This window comes from Podarcis erhardii (assembly GCF_964252035.2).
Source record: "Podarcis erhardii genome assembly, chromosome: 15".
Lineage (NCBI taxonomy): Eukaryota > Metazoa > Chordata > Lepidosauria > Squamata > Lacertidae > Podarcis > Podarcis erhardii.
Genome location: NC_138505.1, coordinates 11,462,224 through 11,482,521, shown reverse-complemented (window position 1 = coordinate 11,482,521; position 20,298 = coordinate 11,462,224). Strand labels below are relative to the sequence as shown.

At 46.6% G+C, this 20,298-nt stretch overlaps 1 long non-coding RNA gene across 1 annotated transcript; it reads right to left on the bottom strand.

Moving 5' to 3' along the window:
• Positions 1-429: 429 nt before the first annotated feature.
• On the bottom strand, positions 430-16,185 carry LOC309330137. The gene is made up of 3 exons (XR_014151302.1): positions 15,120-16,185; positions 12,861-13,486; positions 430-1,931 (listed from the first exon to the last, which is right to left on the bottom strand). It is a non-coding gene; the product is annotated as an uncharacterized lncRNA (long non-coding RNA).
• Positions 16,186-20,298: the final 4,113 nt, after the last annotated feature.

Genomic DNA, 20,298 nt, shown 5'->3' with positions numbered 1-20,298 from the left:
TTTATTGATTTAAAATATCATCTTACATATACCTTACAAATAAGGACAGCAAAATTAAACGCAAAAATATAAAAGAAAGAAATACAGTAAATAAGGATAAAAAGCAGAGTTAACAATAAGAGATGAGCATTGACTATGTCATCCTGTCTTTTCTAATGAAGTCTTCTGAAAGAAACTTCCAATCATTCTCATTGCACTTTTCCTATTGTCTTAATTTTATCGCACAGTTTGTTTTATAACTTTTCCTGTCTATTTTCCTAGTATATTTACTCCATTTGTTTATTTGTTTACCATCATTACTACTACAAAATTTATTTTCCTAAGTTATTTCTACAATCTTTAAAATTACAAGAGTTCTTAAAATCCTGCCAGTGTTTCAATCTGCTTACAATACTTCTGTAAATACATAATGAACATTTTCCATTCTGCTTTAAACATCTTGTCATCTTGACTTCTGAGCTTCCCAGTTGATTATGCCATTTCAGGATAGTCCATTAACTTGGTCTGCCATTCTTCTTTGTTTAGGACTGTTTCTTCATTCCATCTTTGGGCTAAGAATATCCGGGCGGCCGACGTAGCATACATAAACAAATTTATCTGATCTTTGATATCTCTTTACCTACAATTCCTAGTAAAAAAGCTTCTGATTTTTAGTAAAAAAAATTTCATTTCATTGTAAATCATTTCCCAAAAGTTTTTTTACCACCTTACATTTCCACCACCTTATGTTTCTTTACATTTCCAACAATTTTTTGTTCTTGTTCTGTACATTTTTGCGAATTAAACCGGGGTTAAGTACCCCTGGTACATCATTTCCATGTAATTTTATTTCAATAAAGTACATGCTGTAAATTTCAGATCTGTCTTCCAAAACCTTTCCAATCTATCATTTGTAATGGGGCTTGCCATGTGGACGAAATCCTTCGGTTTTCACTGTAAACGCAGCTTTTCTATTGAGTACGGTCTCCGTTGAAAAAATCCTTCAGTTTCCACCCCATTGAAGAAATCCTTCAGTTTTCAATTTTTAAAGGCGGTTGTTGTAACGTGTCCGGTCGTGAATTGACTCACTGGAAACCCAGCTTTCGTTTTGAGTTTTCCAGTTTTCCCATATCCCTGTTCTTGTAATGGGTCCGCATGGCCACTGGGTGTCACTGTAGCGCTGCTTCAGAAAACAATCCTTGTTCTGGTATTTACATGAAAACCAATAAAATTATTTGGACAAAAGAAATGCTGTTTAGAAGAGGAGGTGCTGGTCCTAATTTCTGTGGCTTCCTGTGCCAATTCCCCTGCCTCCCCCCCAAAAATAAACTAAAATGACCTGTTTCATAGAATAATGTATAACTTGTTTTAGAAAATTGTAAGAGTGTGTTTTAGGGTGAAACAAACCCTTTCAAAACAACAGCAGCTGTTTTTCATGTTTTCCTTCAGCCTTTAAGCTTTTAGCAGTAGATTAATCAACAAAAGTTTTATTATATTCATTTTATTTATTTTATTTTATTTTATTTTATTTTATTTTACTTAAGTAAGTACCACCGGCACATCATTTTCATGTAATTTTATTTCAATAAAGTACATGCTGTAAATTTCAGATCTGTCTTCCAAAGCCTTTCCAGTCCATCACTTGTAATGGGTTTTGCCAGGTGGTTGTGGGAGGGAGAGATTTTTTTGTGCCCCCACTTTCACCTGAGTTTCAGAGCGGATCCTGGCAGGCTGATATTGTGTCCCACATCTTTTGCCCATTTTATCATAACAGATTTGACCTGTTCCTCTTTGGTGTCCCATTCCAAGAGCTGATTATACATTTTTGACAATAATTTAGTATCATCTTCTCATATCTCTCTTTGAAATCTTGATGCTTCATGACTAAATATTTTCTTTTTGTCACTTTTTAAAGTTTCATTTAGCTGAAAATATTGAAACCAGTCTGTAACCTTTTCTCTAACTTCTTCAAACTCCTTTAATTATAATATTCTGTTGTTAGGCCACGGGGTCCTGGTGATTTTCCTACCTTTGCTTGTTTAATTGCATCCCAAACCTGCAGAGCTTATCTTCTTGGCTTCCTTGGGGTGTTTTTCTGTTCTCAAAGGGAATGCTGAAGTCTGCCATTAGGATTTCCTTGCCTTAGAATGCGTGTAGGTTTAGGGTTAGAGTTAGATTCAAGTTTAACTTTAAAGTTAGGATTACACTTTGGGCTATGGCTAGGGCTAAATTTAGGGTGGGGGTTAGGGTTGGGGTGAGAGTGGATGGGGTTGGGGTGCTGGCATCTGGGAGGGAGACCTTGCCGCCTCCCCTTGTTCCTGGCAGCCAGGCCCGCTCCGACTTCCCATTGCAAGGTTCCGCTGAACTCCCATTATGTTCTGTATCAGATATTATTATTATAATAAGAGAGAACATCAGAGCAACATAAAATAATAACATTGTGGGTCAAAGAGGATGGATCAGAGACCAGTACAAGAGCCACTGACCAAAATGACGGAGGCACAATATGGTGTTGCTGTCTGCGTCTTGAATAAATCCTTCGGTTTTCACTGTAAACGTGGCTTTTCTATCGCGTATGGTCTCCGTTGAATAAACCCTTCAGTTTCCACCCCTTTTGAAGAAATCCTTCAGTTTTCACTTTTTAAAGGCGGTTGTTGTAACGAGTCTAGTCGTGGTTGAGTTTTCAACTTTTCCCATGTCCCTGTTCTTATAAATGGTCCGCATGGAATAACCCCAAGAGGCCACCGGGTGTCACTGTAGCGCTGCTTCAGAAAACAATCCTTACTGTTCCTGTTTGCCTCCCTCAAAAAAACAAAACTTAAAATGATCTGTTCTGTAGAATGATGTATAACTTGTTTTAGAAGATTGTAAGTGTGTGTTTTAATGGTGAAACAAAGCCTTTAAAAACATCAATAACTGTTTTTCATGTTTTCTTTCAGCCTTTAAGCTTCTCGCAATAGATTAATCAACTAAAGTTTTAGTTGATTAATCTGTTGCTAAAATCTATTCTGAGTACGGTCTCCGTTGAATAAATCCTTCAGTTTCCAGCCCGTTGAAGAAATCCTTCACTTTTCAATTTTTAGAGGCTGTTGTTGTAACGAGTACATCGTCGTTGACTCACCGGAAACCCAGCTTCCCTTTTGAGTTTCCAACTTTTCTCATGGCGCTCTTCTTGTAAATGGTCCTTGTTCTTGTAAATGGTCCGCGTGGAATAACCCCAAGTGGCCACTGGGTGTCACTCTAGCGCTGCTTCAGAAAACAATCCTTGTTCTTGCATTTACATGAAAACCAATAGCATTATTGGGACAAAAGAAATGCTGTTTCGAAGCGGAGGTGCTGGTCCTTATTTCTGTGGCTTTGTGTGCCAATTCCTCTGCCTCCCTGTTCTTGTAAACGGTCCGCATGGAATAGCCCCAAGAGGCTACTGGGTGTCACTGTTATTTTTACTATAGGAAGAAGATTCACCAGCACTTTATTGCCAGCCGCTCCTAATAAACCCCTTTATGTATGCAGTTCGTCCAGAATTTTATCCCAATACAAAGCATTTTTGTTTCTCATTTTCACCACTATGTTCATTTCCACGCACACTTTCCTCTCAAATGCACAAACACTGGCTGCTTGGAGAAGCTGCATAGCGCATTTCGGACCAGTGAGAATTTTTTAGAGCGGCTGTGTTTTGAATTGTTTTGGAAGGTGCGCATTTGGTAAACACAATTGAAAGGGGTCTGAACTGGATTCTTCCTGCCTCCTGCGAGACGAAGGGGAGCAGCGCCAGGTTCCTGCAGTGCTGAAAGGAGAGAGAAAACATCACATTTTAGTGAAGCGGGTCTGTGGCTGGGGAGGGACGTTTTCTGGGCCTTCCCAACACCATGGCCTCTAAAGCTCACCTGGTGCCAGGTTTCAGGTGCTTCCATCTGTCTTTTCGTGCCAGCAATATTTTGGCCCCCCAGAGGAAAAAGCAGCGCCATTCCTGGAGACCCTGCAACCCCAGGCCGATGTGTGGGGTGGAAAGGTCATGAGTTGGGCATACTATCTGCCCACACCACAAGCTGGGGTGTGTGGAATGAACACCTGGCAATTCATGCACCTCTTTGGTTGCAGATAGTACACGGGTATATTTGTCTAAAAAGCCTGGAACACAATTTCCTCCACCCTGTAGCACCTATGGCAGCTCATTTTCCAGAAGTCATGTATTTAGCATTAACTCTGGAAGTGTAGGCTTGATTCCGACCCAACATATTTTGCTCTAGGAGGCTTAGTTTGGTCACAATTGAGTGTCCACTTCCAGAGTTAATGTGAAGTACATTCTGTTACGTTGTGGGTGGACATATCAGACGACACAGTGATTCTTGAAACAGCTCTTGTTTATTCAGAGGCAGAACAGAACTGAACTGAAGGGTTCAATCAGCCTGCTTATATAGAGCTCCAGTACACATAATTGTAACAACTTTCTAAAACTATCTAATCACTGAATGTCACTTTTGATCCCTTATTTGCCTAACTATCTACAGTATCCCCATGCTGCCCAGGGTGAGAACTTCAGTACATAACACATTCCTTCTGGTAAAAGAGCCGCTGTAGCTGCTAGAGGGCTGTGAAAATGGGTGTCCCAGGCTTCTTAGAATCGCCTGCGCATGTACTATCTGAAACCAAAGGCGTGCATTGGTTGCCAGATGTGAAATCCCCTGGCATTATATTCAGCACTCTTTCTTAGGGTGTGGTTATTTCAGAGAAGAAGCCAGGCCAAAAAGGGACGCTTAACAGAGAAGTATCTTTATTGCCAAAGAAGAGTCGAGAACAGGAGGGCACAGGGCCATCTCTAGTGGAAACGGCAGCATATCGGCATTGTGGACATCACAGTCAGGACTCAGCCTCTTTCCCTGAGTGCATCTGCCGGCAAAGGACTTTTGCAGAGCTGGTTGTCTTTTTTATAATATATTTTTATTTGGTTTTCAACAAACATAAGATAAATGATAAAACAAAAGCAAAAAAGAAAAAAATATTTACACAAAAACAATATCAAATCTGTAAAATGGGGTTATCTGAATGCCTGGACTTCCCTCCACAGCCTCCTTGGGTCCCAACAATTTTCTTTTCAGCTGCATATCATTGTTCTTTAGTCGTTTAGTCGTGTCCGACTCTTCGTGACCCCATGGACCAGAGAACGCCAGGCACCTCTGTCCTCCACTGCCTCCCGCAGTTTGGTCAAACTCATGCTGGTAACCTCAGAAACACTATCCAACCACCTCATCATTACTACTCCAAAATTTATTTTCCTAAGTTATTTCTACAATCTCTAAAATTACAAGAGTTCTTAAAATCTTGCCAATGTTTCAATCTGCTTACAATACTTTTGTAAACACATAACGAACATTTTCCATTCTGCTTTAAACGTCTTGTCATCTTGACTTCTGAGCTTCTCAGTTGATTATGCGATTTCAGGATAGTCCATTAACTTGGTCTGCCAGTCTTCTTTGTTTGGGACTGTTTCTTCATTCCATCTTTGGGCTAACAATATCTGGGCCGCCATCGTACATAAACAAATTTCTCTGATCTTTGATATCTCTTTACCTACAATTCCTAGTAAAAAAAGCGTCTGATTTTTAGTAAAAGTTGCTTTAAACCTTTTTTTTCATTTCATTGTAAATCATTTGCCAGAATTTATTTACCACCTTACATTTCCACCACACATGATAAAAAAGTACCTTCTGTTTCTTTACATTTCCAACAATTTTTTGTTCCTGTTCTGTACATTTTTGCTAATTTAACCGGGGTTAAGTACCACGACACATCCTTTCCATGTAATTTTATTTCAATAAAGTACATGCTGTAAATTTCAGATCTGTCTTCCAATTCCTTTCCAGTCTATCATTTGTAAGGGGGCTTGCCATGTGGTTGTGGGAGGGAGAGATTTTTTTGTGCCCCCACTTTCACCTGAGTTTCAGACTGGGCCCCGGCAGGCTGATATTGTGTCCTACATCTTTTGCCCATTTTATCATAACAGATTTGACCGGTTCCTCTTTGGTGTCCCATTCCAGGAGCAGATTATACATTTTTGACAATAATTTAGTATTATCTTCTCATATCTCTCTCTGAAATCTTGATGCTTCATGACTTGGGCTGTTTTTCTGTTCTCAAAGGGAATGCTGAAATCTGCCATTAGGATTTCCTTGTGTTAGAATGTGTGTAGGTTTAGGGCTGGGTATGGGTTTAGGTATAGCATTAGATTAACTTTAATCTGAGGATTACAGTTTGTTCTCGGGCTAAGTCTAGAGTTATTGTGGGGTTTAGGGTGAGAGTGGGGGTTGGGGTAAGTGCTAAGGTTGGGATAAGGGTTAGTGTTGGTGTTAGTGTTAATGTTGGGGATAGAGTTAGGGTTCGGGATAGAGTTAGGGTACAGGATAGGGTTGGGGTTGGGGCTCTGGCTAAGGCTCTGGCTAAGGCTTGGGCTAAGGCTTGGGCTAAGGCTTGGGCTTGGGCTAACGCTTGGGCTAAGGCTTGGGCTTGGGCTAACGCTTGGGCTAAGGCTTGGGCTAAGGCTTGGGCTTGGGCTAACGCTTGGGCTAAGGCTTGGGCTAAGGCTTGGGCTTGGGCTAACGCTTGGGCTAAGGCTTGGGCTTGGGCTAACGCTTGGGCTAACGCTTGGGCTAAGGCTTGGGCTAAGGCTTGGGCTTGGGCTAACGCTTGGGCTAAGGCTTGGGCTAAGGCTTGGGCTTGGGCTAACGCTTGGGCTAAGGCTTGGGCTAAGGCTTGGGCTAAGGCTTGGGCTTGGGCTAACGCTTGGGCTAAGGCTTGTGCTAAGGCTTGGGCTAAGGCTTGGGCTTGGGCTAACGCTTGGGCTAAGGCTTGGGCTTGGGCTAACGCTTGGGCTAACGCTTGGGCTAAGGCTTGGGCTAAGGCTTGGGCTTGGGCTAACGCTTGGGCTAAGGCTTGGGCTAAGGCTTGGGCTTGGGCTAACGCTTGGGCTAAGGCTTGTGCTAAGGCTTGGGCTAAGGCTTGGGCTTGGGCTAACGCTTGGGCTAAGGCTTGGGCTAAGGCTTGGGCTAAGGCTTGGGCTTGGGCTAACGCTTGGGCTAAGGCTTGGGCTAAGGCTTGGGCTAAGGCTTGGGCTTGGGCTAACGCTTGGGCTAAGGCTTGGGCTTGGGCTAACGCTTGGGCTAAGGCTTGGGCTAAGGCTTGGGCTTGGGCTAACGCTTGGGCTAAGGCTTGTGCTAAGGCTTGGGCTAGGTCTAGGGCTAGGTCTAAGTTTAGGGTTAGGATGGCCGTTAGTGTGAGGGTTGGCGTGCTGGCATCTGGAAGGGAGACGTTGCCACCCCTTGTTCCGAGCAGCAAGGCATCCTCCGATTTCCCCTTGCAAGGTTCTGCAGGCATCCCAATATGTGGTGTATCAGATAGTATAATAAGAGAGAACATCAGAGCAACATAAAAGAATAACATTGCGGGTCAAAGAGGATGGATCAGAGACAAGTACAAGAGCCGCTGACCAAAATGACGGAGGCAGAATATGGCGTTGCTGTCTGCGTCTCGATGAAATCCTTTGGTTTCCACTGTAAACGCGGCTTTTGTATCGAGTACGGTTTCCGTTGAAGAAATCCTTCAGTTTTCACTTTAAAAATGTGGTTATTTTAATATTTGCGGTCTATGTTGAAGAAATCCTTCGGTTTTCACTTTAAAAATTTGGTTTAAAAAAACTTTTAAAATGTCGTTTTTGTAATATTTACAATGTTCAAGATTTTTTTCAGTTTCCACCAACTAAGTTTGTTAATGGTATAAGCTTTCTTGTGCACGCACACTTCTTCAGATACACTGAAACAGAAGTCACCAGACCCTTCTATATATAGTGAGAGGAGGGGGCGGGGTATTCCTCAGAAGAGATGTGGGAATGGATGATTGGCTGTTTAGAAGGGGAGCGTGAAGAAATATTTCAGTTTTCAATTTTTAAAAGCTGTTGTTCTAAGGAGTACATCGAGTACTGTCGTCGTTGACTCACCGGAAACCCAGCTTCCCTTTTGAGTTTCCAACTTTTCTCATGTCGCCGTTTCTTGTAAATGGTCCTTGTTCTTGCAAATGGTCCGCGTGGAATAACCCCAAGTGGCCACTGGGTGTCACTGTCGCGCTGCTTCAGAAAACAATCCTTCCTGTTCTGGCATTTACATGAAAACCAATAGCATTATTTGGACAAAAGAAATGCTGTTTAGAAGAGGAGGCGCTGGTCCTAATTTCTGTGTCTTCGTGTGCCAATTCCTCTGCCTCCCTCAAAAAAATAAGCTAAAATGACCTGTTCCATAGAAGAATGTAGAACTTATTTTAGAAAATTGTATGTGTGTGTTTTAAGGGTGAAACAAACCCTTTAAAAACAACAGCAGCTGTTTTTCGTGTGTTCATTCAGCCTTTAAGCTTTTAGCAATAGATTTATCAACAAAAGTTTTATTATATTCATTTTATTTATTTTATTTTATTATTCATTTTATCTTATTTTATTTCATTTTACTTAAGTAAGTACCACCAGTACATCACTTTCATGGGATTTTATTTCAATAAAGTACATGCTGTAAATTTCACATCTGTCTTCCAAATCCTTTCCAGTTGGGGTGAGTGGGGGGTTGGGGTGAGAGGGGGGTGAAGGGGGTTGGGGTGAGAGGGGGGGTGAAGGGGGTTGGGGTGAGAGGGGGGGTGAAGGGGGTTGGGGTGAGAGGGGGGGTGAAGGGGGTTGGGGTGAGAGGGGGGGTGAAGGGGGTTGGGGTGAGAGGGGGGGTGAAGGGGGTTGGGGTGAGAGGGGGGGTGAAGGGGGTTGGGGTGAGAGGGGGGGTGAAGGGGGTTGGGGTGCTGGCATCTGGGGGGGGGAAAGACCTTTTCCCCTCCCCTTCTTCCTGGCAGCCAGGCACCCTCCGACCTCCCCTTGCAAGATTCTGCTGGGATCCCATTATGTGGTGTATCAGATATTATTATAATACGAGAGAAGATCAGAGCAACATAAAGCAATAACATTGCGGGTCAAAGAGGATGGATCAGAGACAAGTGCAAGAGCTGCTGATATAGTGTTACTGTCTGTGTCTCGAATAAATCCCTCGGTTTTCACTGTAAACGTGGCTTTTCTATCGAGTACGGTCTCTGTTGAAAAAATCCTTCAGTTTTCAATTTTTAAAGGCTGTTGTAACGAGTACATGGTCGCTGACTCACCGGAAACCCAGCTTCCCTTTTGAGTTTTCAACTTTTCTCATGTCGCTGTTTCTTGTAAATGGTCCTTGTTCTTGTAAATGGTCCGCGTGGAATAACCCCAAGTGGCCACTGGGTGTCACTGTCGCGCTGCTTCAGAAAACAATCCTTGTTCTGGCATTTACATGAGAACCAGGAAACCGAAGAAATGCTCTTTAGAAGAGGAGGCGCTGGTCTAAATTTCTGTGGCTTCGTGTGTCATGGCTAAAAGTTGCCCGCTCTTTCTTTAATGCTTAAAAAGCCACCTGAACCGGGTAGTATATATGTACTCAAACTGGTGATTGCGAAGGGCAGTCGCCCCAGTCTCCTGGGCACTGACTGGTTCCCCGCCCTGGGACTGAGTATATCAGGGCTTAATTCAATCCAAACCTGCCCTGAGATGAGCGAGGCATTATGCAAAGAATTTGCTGGTCTCTTTAATGGAAAACTGGGTTGTTATAAAGGGCCCCCAGTTGACTTCGAATTGGACCCTGGGGTGGCCCCAATCCGACTCAAACCAAGGCGAGTGCCATTTGCACTGCAACCCAAGATCGAAGCAGAGCTGGATAAATTGGTACCAGCAGGGAGTTCTCTCACCCGTGGACTCCGCTAAGTGGGAGACTCCAATCGTCACGCCCCTTAAAGCAAATGGGGAAGTCAGGATCTGTGCTGATTACAAATGTACTATCAATAAGGCACTCAGGGGAAACTCATACCCCATTCCAGTCGTATCACATCTGTTGGCTAAACTGGCTGGGGGCAAGGTGTTCGCCAAACTTGACCTGGCACAAGCTTACCAACAGCTGCCAGTAACCCCACAATCAGCGGAAGCACAGACTATTGTCACACATAAAGGGGCGTTCAGAGTTAACAGATTACAATTTGGAGTTTGTGTGGCCCCAGGGATTTTTCAAGGGCTCATGGAACGCCTGTTAAGAGGTCTGCCTGGGGTCTTGCCATTTTTTGATGACGTTTTGATTGCTGGAAAAGACCCACAGGAACTGGTTGCGCGTGTCCGTGCAGTGTTGCTCAAGTTCAAGGAGGTGGGATTGCAACTAAAAAAGGAAAAATACAGTTTTGGGGTGCCAACTGTGGATTTCTTGGGGTTTAAAATTGATGCATCAGGCATCCACCCCACAGATGCTAAGGTTAAGGCCATCATCGAGGCACCGCGACCACAGAACAAGACGGAGTTGCAGTCATTCCTGGGACTTATTAACTTTTATCATTCGTTCTTACCCCAGAAAGCTTCGGTAGCTGAACCATTACATAGACTGTTGCAGAAAAAGAATGTGTGGCGATGGGGGCAGGAGCAGCAGAAGGCTTTTGACTCCTTGCGAAGAATGCTGAGTAGCAAGAGCGTCCTTGCTCATTATGATGAGTCGAAGCCGCTGGTCCTGGCATGTGATGCCTCTCAATACGGCCTGGGGGCGGTGCTGAGTCATAGGGAACCGGATGGGTCGGAAAAGCCCATCTCTTTCTATTCCCGTACGTTGTCGCCCACGGAGCGCAACTATGCTCAAATTGACAAAGAGGCACTTGCAATTGTGGCAGGAATCAAAAAGTTCCATGATTATGTGTACGGTCGCCATTTCTCCATTGAAACGGACCACAAACCACTGTTAGGGTTGTTCAACCCGAACAAACAAACGCCACAAATTCTCTCCCCCAGAATGTTGCGTTGGTCGATATTCCTGAACGGGTTCCAGTACACCTTGACCCATGTGCCGGGGAAACGGTTGTGCCACGCTGATGCGCTGAGTCGATTGCCCCTTCCTGGCGGGAGCAATGAGGATCCTGCTCCAGCGGAGCACATAATGATGCTGGAAACACTTCCGGGGGCTCCTGTAACGGCTACTGATATAGCTGAGAAAACGAGGAAAGATGCTGTTCTCTCCCGTGTGCTCACTTGGGTGGGGAGGGGGTGGCCAGGTGGTCCGCATGAAGACAAATTCAGGCCTTATGCGACAAGGCAGCACGAGTTGTCCATGCATAAGGGTTGTCTCCTGTGGGGAGATAGGGTGATCATCCCAGCACCACTGAGAAACAGGGTTCTTGAGACGCTTCACATGGGACACCCGGGAATGGTCAGGATGAAGTCGCTAGACCGATGTTATGTGTGGTGGCCCGGAATGGACCAGAACATAGAACAATGGGTACGAACATGCAAGGCATGCCAAGAGGTGCGGCCAGAAGTGGCCAGAGCACCAGTTCACTGGTGGGAGCAGTCCAGATCTCCCTGGAGCCGGCTGCACTTAGATTTTGCTGGGCCATTCCAGGGGAAGGTCTTTTTGGTTATCGCCGATGCATATTCCAAATGGTTAGAAGTGGCGATGGTCCCTAGCATGGCATCAGCTGCCGTAATCAAGGTGTTGAGGCAGCTGTTTGCAACCCACGGGTTACCTGAGACCATTGTATCAGATAATGGGGCAGCTTTTGTATCCCAAGAATTCAGGGCATTCTTGGCTGATAACTTCATAAGAGGGGTCACATCCGCGCCCTTTCACCCATCCTCCAATGGGCAGGCGGAGCGCATGGTAAGAACAGCCAAAGAATCCATTGCGCGCTTAATGGAGGGTAACTGGTCAGGTCGCATCGCGCAAATGTTATTTTTGCAGCATGCGACGCCGTGTACTGCGACGGGCAAGTCGCCAGCTGAGCTGCTCTTGGGTAGAAGACTGGTAACGGTGCTGGATTATGTCCACCCAGATAAAATGCCAAACCGTAATTCAAGAGCAAACCCCCAGGCTGAGACTGACACAACAAGGTATTTCGCCCCTGAAGATCTGGTCTGGGTGAGGAACTATTCACGAGGTTCGCGGTGGGTGGCTGGTGTGGTCACCCGGGCTAGTGGACCTGTGTCCTATTATGTGACCTTGGAAAATGGGCAAGTTTGGAAGAGACATATAGATCAGCTGAGGCGCCGGGCGCTCAGCAGAGAGGAGTCTGATAATTCATCCCTGGCTAACAACGCAGAGCTACAAGGCCAGGGTGAAAATGGCCCAGAGGTGCAGTCACCAGGGGCCTCAGCAAATGAACCAGGGTCTGCTGGTCCTCAGGATGACGAGGTACAGGTAGGGGACCCTGAGATGTCTGGGACTCCATCTGTTCCTGACGAAACCCCAATAGCAGCCCCCCTACCACAGGTGACACCCAATCCAGAACCGGCAACACCTGTTGTCAGGAGATCAAGTAGAAGTTGTAGGACCCCACAGTAACTGAGAGATTACGTCTGCTGTGCTCACTAGGGGGGGAGGGGTGTTGTGTATTGAGTCAAAGGATTTTATATCTGTATTATTATTGTCTGTATTGCATTAGGGTAAAGTAACTGCCTTTTGGTTCCAGAGGGTACAGCTACTATTGGTTCATTTAAGCTGCTGTATTTGGATCCTCTGTCTTATTGGTTGCCTCCAAAAGGCAGGACTGTGATTGCCTGATATTGTTCCCTCCAAAATGTATCCTTTCTAGCTTGTTCCCTGTCCCTATAAATGTAGCTCTCCCCTCCTCAAGTCTCAGTCTTGTTTGCTTTAATAAAGAAGTGTTACTAGAGAACTGTCTCCAGCATATTATGTCAAGAGAGCTGAAATCACAAACCCCACGTCACAACAGATGCTTCATGACTAAATCCTTTCTTTTTGTCACATTTAAGTTTCATTTAGCTGAAAATATTGAAACCAGTCTGTAACCTTTTCTCTAACTTCTTCAAACTCCTTTAATTTTTATAATATTCTGCTGTTAGGCCACGGGGTCCTGGGGATTTTCCTATCTTTGCTTGTTTAATTGCGTCCCAAACCTCCATCTTCTTGGCTTCCTTGGGCTGTTTTTCTGTTCTCTTTTTTATTATTATTTTTATTAATTTTCCAATAAACATAAATACACAATAAAACATCAAATTCTCATCACCTGTCCTATTTTCATTTAGACTTCCATCAACCTGTCTGATAATTTTCCGTTTTTCTGTTCTCAAAGGGAATGCTGAAGTCTGCCATTAGGATTTCCTTGCCATAGAATGTGTGTAGGTTTAGAGCTAGGTTTAGGTGTAGAGTTACATTAGTGTGGATTAGGGACTGGATAAAACTGGGAAAGGAAGAAGCATTAGATTTGGACAGTCACGATACCAGATTTGGATGGCCTGCATACTTATGGTACGGGAAAGGGGAAGTGCACAAAGGATTTTACAATCATATACGCAGGAGATCACTAATGAGGGTGTGGGAGAGATACAAGGATCTAATAGAAGAAAAAACACCCTGGTGGTTATCTCCAACTGAAGCTTCGTTACTCAAGCCGCTTGGCAAAAAGGGGAATTGGTCTAGATATAGAGCAGTGTTTCCCAACCGGTGTTCCGCGGCACACTAGTGTGCCGCGAGACGTTGCCTGGTGTGCCGTGGGAGGGAGGCGGGCGAGTCGGGCGGCGAGAGGCGGGGCGGCGGCGGCGAGCACACGCGGGGCGGGGAGCGAGCTCCCTCCAACATCCCATCGCCCCGTGCTCCGCGCTGTTGTAGGCCAGCCCTGTGCACCCGGGGGACCTCCCCCCGAGAGCGCAAGGCTTGCGGGCGTCAGCTGGCAGCGCGGAGCACGGGGCGCCCTTCGGAGGACGCCCCGTGCTCCACGCAGGTGTCCGCAAGCCTGGCGCACCCGGGGGATCTCCCCCCGGGAGCGCAAGGCTTGCGGGCGTCAGTTGGCAGCGCGGAGCATGGGGCGCCCTTCGGAGGACGCCCCGTGCTCCGCGCTGGTGTCGGCCAGCCTTGCGCACCCGGGGGATCTCCCCCCGGGAGTGCAAGGCTTGCGGGCAGCAGCCTGCAGCGCGGAGCACGGGGCGCCCTCCAGAGGACGCCCCGTGCTCCACGCAGGTGTCCGCAAGCTTGGCGCACCCGGGGGATCTCCCCCCGGGAGCGCAAGGCTTGCGGGCGTCAGTTGGCAGCGCGGAGCACGGGGCGCCCTTCGGAGGACGCCCCGTGCTCCGCGCTGGTGTCGGCCAGCCTTGCGCACCCGGGGGATCTCCCCCCGGGAGCGCAAGGCTTGCGGGCAGCAGCCTGCAGCGCGGAGCACGGGGCGCCCTCCAGAGGACACCCCGTGCTCCACGCAGGTGTCCGCAAGCCTTGCGCACCCGGGGGATCTCCCCCCGGGAGCGCAAGGCTTGCGGGCGTCAGCTGGCAGCGCGGAGCACGGGGCGCCCTTCGGAGGCCACCCCGTGCTCCGCGCTGGTGTTGGCAAGTCTTGCACACCGGGGGATCTCCCCCCGGGAGCGCAAGGCTTGCAGGCAGCAGCCTGCAGCGCGGCGCACGGGGCGCCCTCCAGAGGACGCCCCGTGCTCCGCGCTGGTGTTGGCCAGCCTTGCGCACCCGGGGGATCTCCCCCCAGGAGCGCAAGGCTTGCGGGCGGCAGCTGGCAGCGCGGAGCACGGGGCGCCCTTCGGAGGACACCCCGTGCTCCGCGCTCGTGTTGGCAAGCCTTGCGCACCCGGGGGGCGCATGGGGCGCCCTGAAACAGAGGGTTCCCCATGCTGCGGACTGTAGCCTGCCGCCGGACGCGCGGGGCGCCCTGAAGCAGAGCGCCCCTCGCGCCAGGCAGACATGGGCCAGCCCCACAAGCTCGGGGGACAGCGGGGAGGCGCAGCACCGCCATCCCACTGTTCCCCGACCTGGTTTTTTGGGGGGGAAATAAAGGGAAAAAAAATTTCCTTTATTTCCCCCCTCAAAAAAGTAGGTGCGTCCTATGGGACGGAACGTCCTATGGGACGAAAAATACGGTACTTACTATTTCATAATAAAGTAATTATAAAATACTTTCTTTGTGTTTATTTGATTCCTATTAAAGAGAGTTACTTTATATATAGTCAATATAGGCACAGAGTTAATTTTTTAAACATTTTCTAATGGTGGTGTGCCTCGAGATTTTTTTCATGAAACAAGTGTGCCTTTGCCCAAAAAAGGTTGGGAAACACTGATATAGAGATTTGCTGAAGGATGGAAGAATGAGGAAATCCCAACGAAAGACCAGTGGCAAGAAAAATGGATGAGCTATGCAGAGTTGTCCAAATTGACATACAAACTACATGATAAGGACAACTGCTACTTCAAGGAAGAATGGGAACTTTTTACAAACTAAAAAAAACCCACAAAATGAATTGGACTCCTTGACAGGTTTTGAATAAACATCCACAAATTTATTAGTAGACGATATGACAGATAAGCCAATGATATGTACAATTTGTAACATGCAGAGAATAACATGTGCAGAGAAATCAGAGAGAGGAGCTGAGGGAAGTCCGGGGGGGGGAGGGATTGAAGGGGGTTGGGAAAAAATGGGAGAGAAATAATGTATGTGATTAAATGGATTGATAATTTGGTATGTTGAAATTGTTTAATAAAAATATTTTTTTTAAAAAAAGTTTTAGGTTTAGAGTTAGATTAAAGTTTAAATTTAAAATTAGGATTACAGTTAGGACTAGGGCTAAGTTTAGAGTGGGGATTAGGATGGGGGTTAGGGTGAGAAGGGGGGTTGGGGTGAAGGGGGTTGGGGTGCTGGCATCTGGGGGGGAGACCTTGACTCCCCTTTTTCCTAGCAGCCAGGCACCCTCCGACTTCCCATTGCAAGATTCTGCTGGGATCCCATTATGTGCTGTATCAGATATTATTGTAATAAGAGAGAAGATCAGAGCAACATAAAAGAATAACATTGCGGGGAAAAGAGGATGGATCAGAGACAAGTGCAAGAGCTGCTGACCAAAATGACGGAGGCACAATATGGTGTTGCTGTCTGCGTCTTGAATAAATCCTTGGTTTTCTCTGTAAACGCAGTTTTTCTATCGAGTACGGTCTCCGTTGAAGAAATCCTTCAGTTTTCACTTTTTAAAAGCTGTTGTTGTAACGAGTCCAGTCGTGATTGACTCACCGGATACCCAGCTTCCATTTCGAGTTTTCAAAAGCAGCTGTGTTTTGAATTGTTTTGGAAGGTGCGCATTTGAGAAACGCAGCTTGAAAGGGGACCTGAACTGGATTCTTCCTGCCTCCTGCGAGACGAAGGGGAGCAGCGCCAGGTTCCCTGCAGTGCTGAAAGGAGAGAGAAAACATCACATTTTAGTGAAGCGGGTCTGTGGCTGGGGAGGGATGTTTTCTGGGCCTTCCCAACACCATGGCCTCTCAACCTCGCCTGGTGTCAGGTTTCAGGTGCTTCCATCTGTCTTTTGGGCCCAGCACTATTTCCCCCCAGAGGAAAAGGCAGCGCCATTCCTGGAGACCCTGCAACCCCAGGCCGATGTGGGGGGTGGAAAGGTCACGAGTGGGGCAGACTATTTGCCCACACCACAAGCTCCCTAGTGAGGGGGAGAGTTGGGGGGGAATGAACATGTGGCAATTAATGCACCTCTTTGGTTGCAGATAGTACATGGGTAAAAGTAAAGGGACCCCTGTAGGTCCATTCCTGGCTGACTTTGGGGTTGTGGCGCTCATCTCACTTTATTGGCTGAGGGAGCTTGCGTACAGCTTCCGGGTCATGTGGCCAGCATGACTAAGCCGCTTCTGGCAAACCAGAGCAGCCCACGGAAACGCCGTTTACCTTCCCACCAGAGTGGTACCTATTTATCTACTTGCACTTTGACATGCTTTCGAACTGCTAGGTTGGCAGGAGCAGGGACCGAGCAATGGGAGCTCACCCCAATGCGGGGATTCGAGCCGCCAACCTTCTGATCACCTGCGTCGCAGTACACGGGTATATTTGTCTAAAAAGCATGAGACTCAATTTCCTCGACCCTCTAGCAGCTATGGCAGCTCATTTACCAGAAGTCATGCATTTAGCATTAATTTCCTTCTGGTGGCGGGTGGCGCTGTGGGTAAAACCTCGGTGCCTAGGACTTGCCAATCGCATGGTCGGCGGTTCGAATCCCCGCGGCGGGGTGCGCTCCCGTCGTTCGGTCCCAGCACCTGCCAACCTAGCAGTTCGAAAGCACCTCTGGGTGCAAGTAGATAAATAGGGACCGCTTACTAGCGGGAAGGTAAACGGCGTTTCCGTGTGTGCTGCACTGGCTCGCCAGATGCAGCTTGTCACGCTGGCCACGTGACCCGGAAGTGTCTGCGGACAGCGCTGGCCCCCGGCCTATAGAGTGAGATGAGTGCACAACCCTAGAGTCTGTCAAGACTGGCCCGTACGGGCAGGGGTACCTTTACCTTTTACCTCCTTCTGGTAAAAGAGCCACCGTAGCCGCTGGAGGGCTGTGAAAATGGGCGTCCCGGGCTTTTTAGACTCACCTGCGCATGTACTATCTGAAACCAAAGGGGTGCCTTGGTTGCCAGACGTGAAATCCCCTGGCATTATATTCAGCACTCTTTATAAGAATGCAGTTATTTCAGAGAAGAAGCCAGGCCAAAAAGGGATGCTTCACAGAGAAGTATCTTTATTGCCAAAGAAGAGTCAAGAACAGGAGCAGGAGTCACTTCCCCAGTTGGACACAGAGCTATCTATAGTGGAAACGGCAGCATATCGGCATTGTGGACATCGCAGTCAGGACTCAGCCTCTTTCCCTGAGTGCATCTGCCGGCAAAGGACTTTTGCAAAGCTGTTTTTTTAAATAATAATATATTTTTATTTGGTTTTCAACAAACATAAGATAAATGATAAAGCGAAAGCAAAAAAGAAAAAGTATTTACACAAAAACAATATCAAATCCATAAAATGGGATTCTCTGATGCCTGGACTTCCCTCCACAGCCTCCCTGGGTCCCATCAATTTTCTTTTCAGCTGCATATCATTACTACTCCAAAATTTCTTTTCCTAAATTATTTGTACAATCTCTAAAATTACAAGTGTTCTTAAAATCCTGCCAATGTTTCAATCTGCTTACAATACTTTTGTAAATACATAATGAACATTTTCCATTCTGCTTCAAATATCTTGTCATCTTGACTTCTGAGCTTCTGCGTTGATTATGCCATTTCAGGATAGTCCATTATCTTGGTCTGCCATTCTTCTTTGGCAGATTATACATTTTTGACAATAATTTAGTATTGTCTTCTCATATCTCTCTCTGAAATCTTGATGCTTCATGACTAAATCCTTTCTTTTTGTCACTTTTAAAAGTTTTATTTAGTTGAAAAGTTTGTAACCAGTCTACAACCTTTTCTCTAAATCCTTCAACTCCTTTAATTTTTATAATAATCTGCTGTTAGGCCACGGGGTCCTGGTGATTTTCTTATATTTGCTTATTTAATTGCGTCCAAAACCTGCAGATCTTATCTTCTTGGCTTCCTTGGGCTGTTTTTCTGTTCTCAAAGGGAATGCTGAAGTCTGCCATTAGGATTTCCTTGCGTTAGGATGCGTGTAGGTTTAGGTTTGGGGTGAGGTATAGCGTTAGATAAACTTTATTCTGAGGAGTACAGTTTGTTCTAGGGCTAAATCTAGAGTTATTGTGGGGGTTAGGGTGAGAGTAGGGGTTGGGGTAAGTGTTAGGGTTGCTGATAGGGTTAGTGTTAGTGTTGGGGATAGGGCTAGGGCTAGGGGTAACTTTAGGGTTAGGGCGGGGTTTAGGGTGAGAGTGATGGTTGGCGTAAGGGTTAGTGTTAGTGTTGGGGATAGGGCTAGGGCTAGGGGTAACTTTAGGGTTAGGGCGGGTTTTAGGGTGAGAGTGATGGTTGGCGTAAGGGTTAGTGTTAGTGTTGGGGATAGGGCTAGGGGTAACTTTAGGGTTAGGGCGGGGTTTAGGGTGATGGTTGGCGTAAGGGTTAGTGTTAGGGTTGGGGATAGAGTTAGGGTTCGGGATAGGGTTAGTGTTAGTGTTGGGGCTAGGGCTAGGGCTAGGGGTAACTTTAGGGTTAGGGCGGGGTTTAGGGTGAGAGTGATGGTTGGCGTAAGGGTTAGTGTTAGTGTTGGGGATAGGGCTAGGGGTAACTTTAGGGTTAGGGCGGGGTTTAGGGTGAGAGTGATGGTTGGCGTAAGGGTTAGTGTTAGTGTTGGGGATAGGGCTAGGGGTAACTTTAGGGTTAGGGCGGGGTTTAGGGTGAGAGTGATGGTTGGCGTAAGGGTTAGTGTTAGGGTTGGGGATAGAGTTAGGGTTGGGGATAGGGTTAGTGTTAGTGTTGGGGATAGGGCTAGGGCTAGGGGTAACTTTAGGGTTAGGGCGGGGTTTAGGGTGAGAGTGATGGTTGGCTTAAGGGTTAGTGTTAGTGTTGGGGATAGGGCTAGGGGTAACTTTAGGGTTAGGGCGGGGTTTAGGGTGAGAGTGATGGTTGGCGTAAGGGTTAGTGTTAGGGTTGGGGATAGAGTTAGGGTTCGGGATAGGGTTAGTGTTGGGGCTTGGGCTAAGGCTTGAGCTAAAGCTTGGACTAAGGTTTGGGCTAAGGTTCGAGCTAAGGTTCGGGCTAAGGCTTGGGCTAAGGCTTGGGCCTGGGCTAAGGCTTGGGCCTGGGCTAAGGCTTGGGCTAAGGCTCGGGCTAGGTCTAGAACCAAGTTTAGGGTTAGGATGGCGGTTGGTGTGAGGGTTGGCGTTGGCGTGCTGGCATCTGGAAGGGAGACGTTGCCACCCCTTGTTCCTAGCAGCAAGGCATCCTCCGACTTCCCCTTGCAAGGTTCTGCAGGCATCCCAATATGTGGTGTATCAGATAGTACAATAAGAGAGAACATCAGAGCAACATAAAAGAATAACATTGCGGGTCAAAGAGGATGGATCAGAGACAAGTACAAGAGCCGCTGACCAAAATGGCGGAGGCACAATATGGCGTTGCTGTCTGCGTCTCGACTAAATTCTTCAGTTTTCACTGTAAACGCGGCTTTTCTATCGACTACGGTCTCCGTTGAAGAAATCGTTCAGTTTTCACTTTAAAAATGTGGTTGTTGTAATATTTATGGTCTCCGTTGAAGAAATCGTTCAGTTTTCACTTTAACTATGTGGTTTTTGTAATATTTATGGTCTCCGTTGAAGAAATCGTTCAGTTTTCACTTTAACTATGTGGTTTTTGTAATATTTATGGTCTCCGTTGACGAAATCGTTCAGTTTTCACTTTTAAAATGTGGTTTTTGTAATATTTATGGTCTCCGTTGAAGAAATCGTTCAGTTTTCACTCTAACTATGTGGTTTTTGTAATATTTATGGTCTCCGTTGAAGAAATCATTCAGTTTCCACCCCGTTGA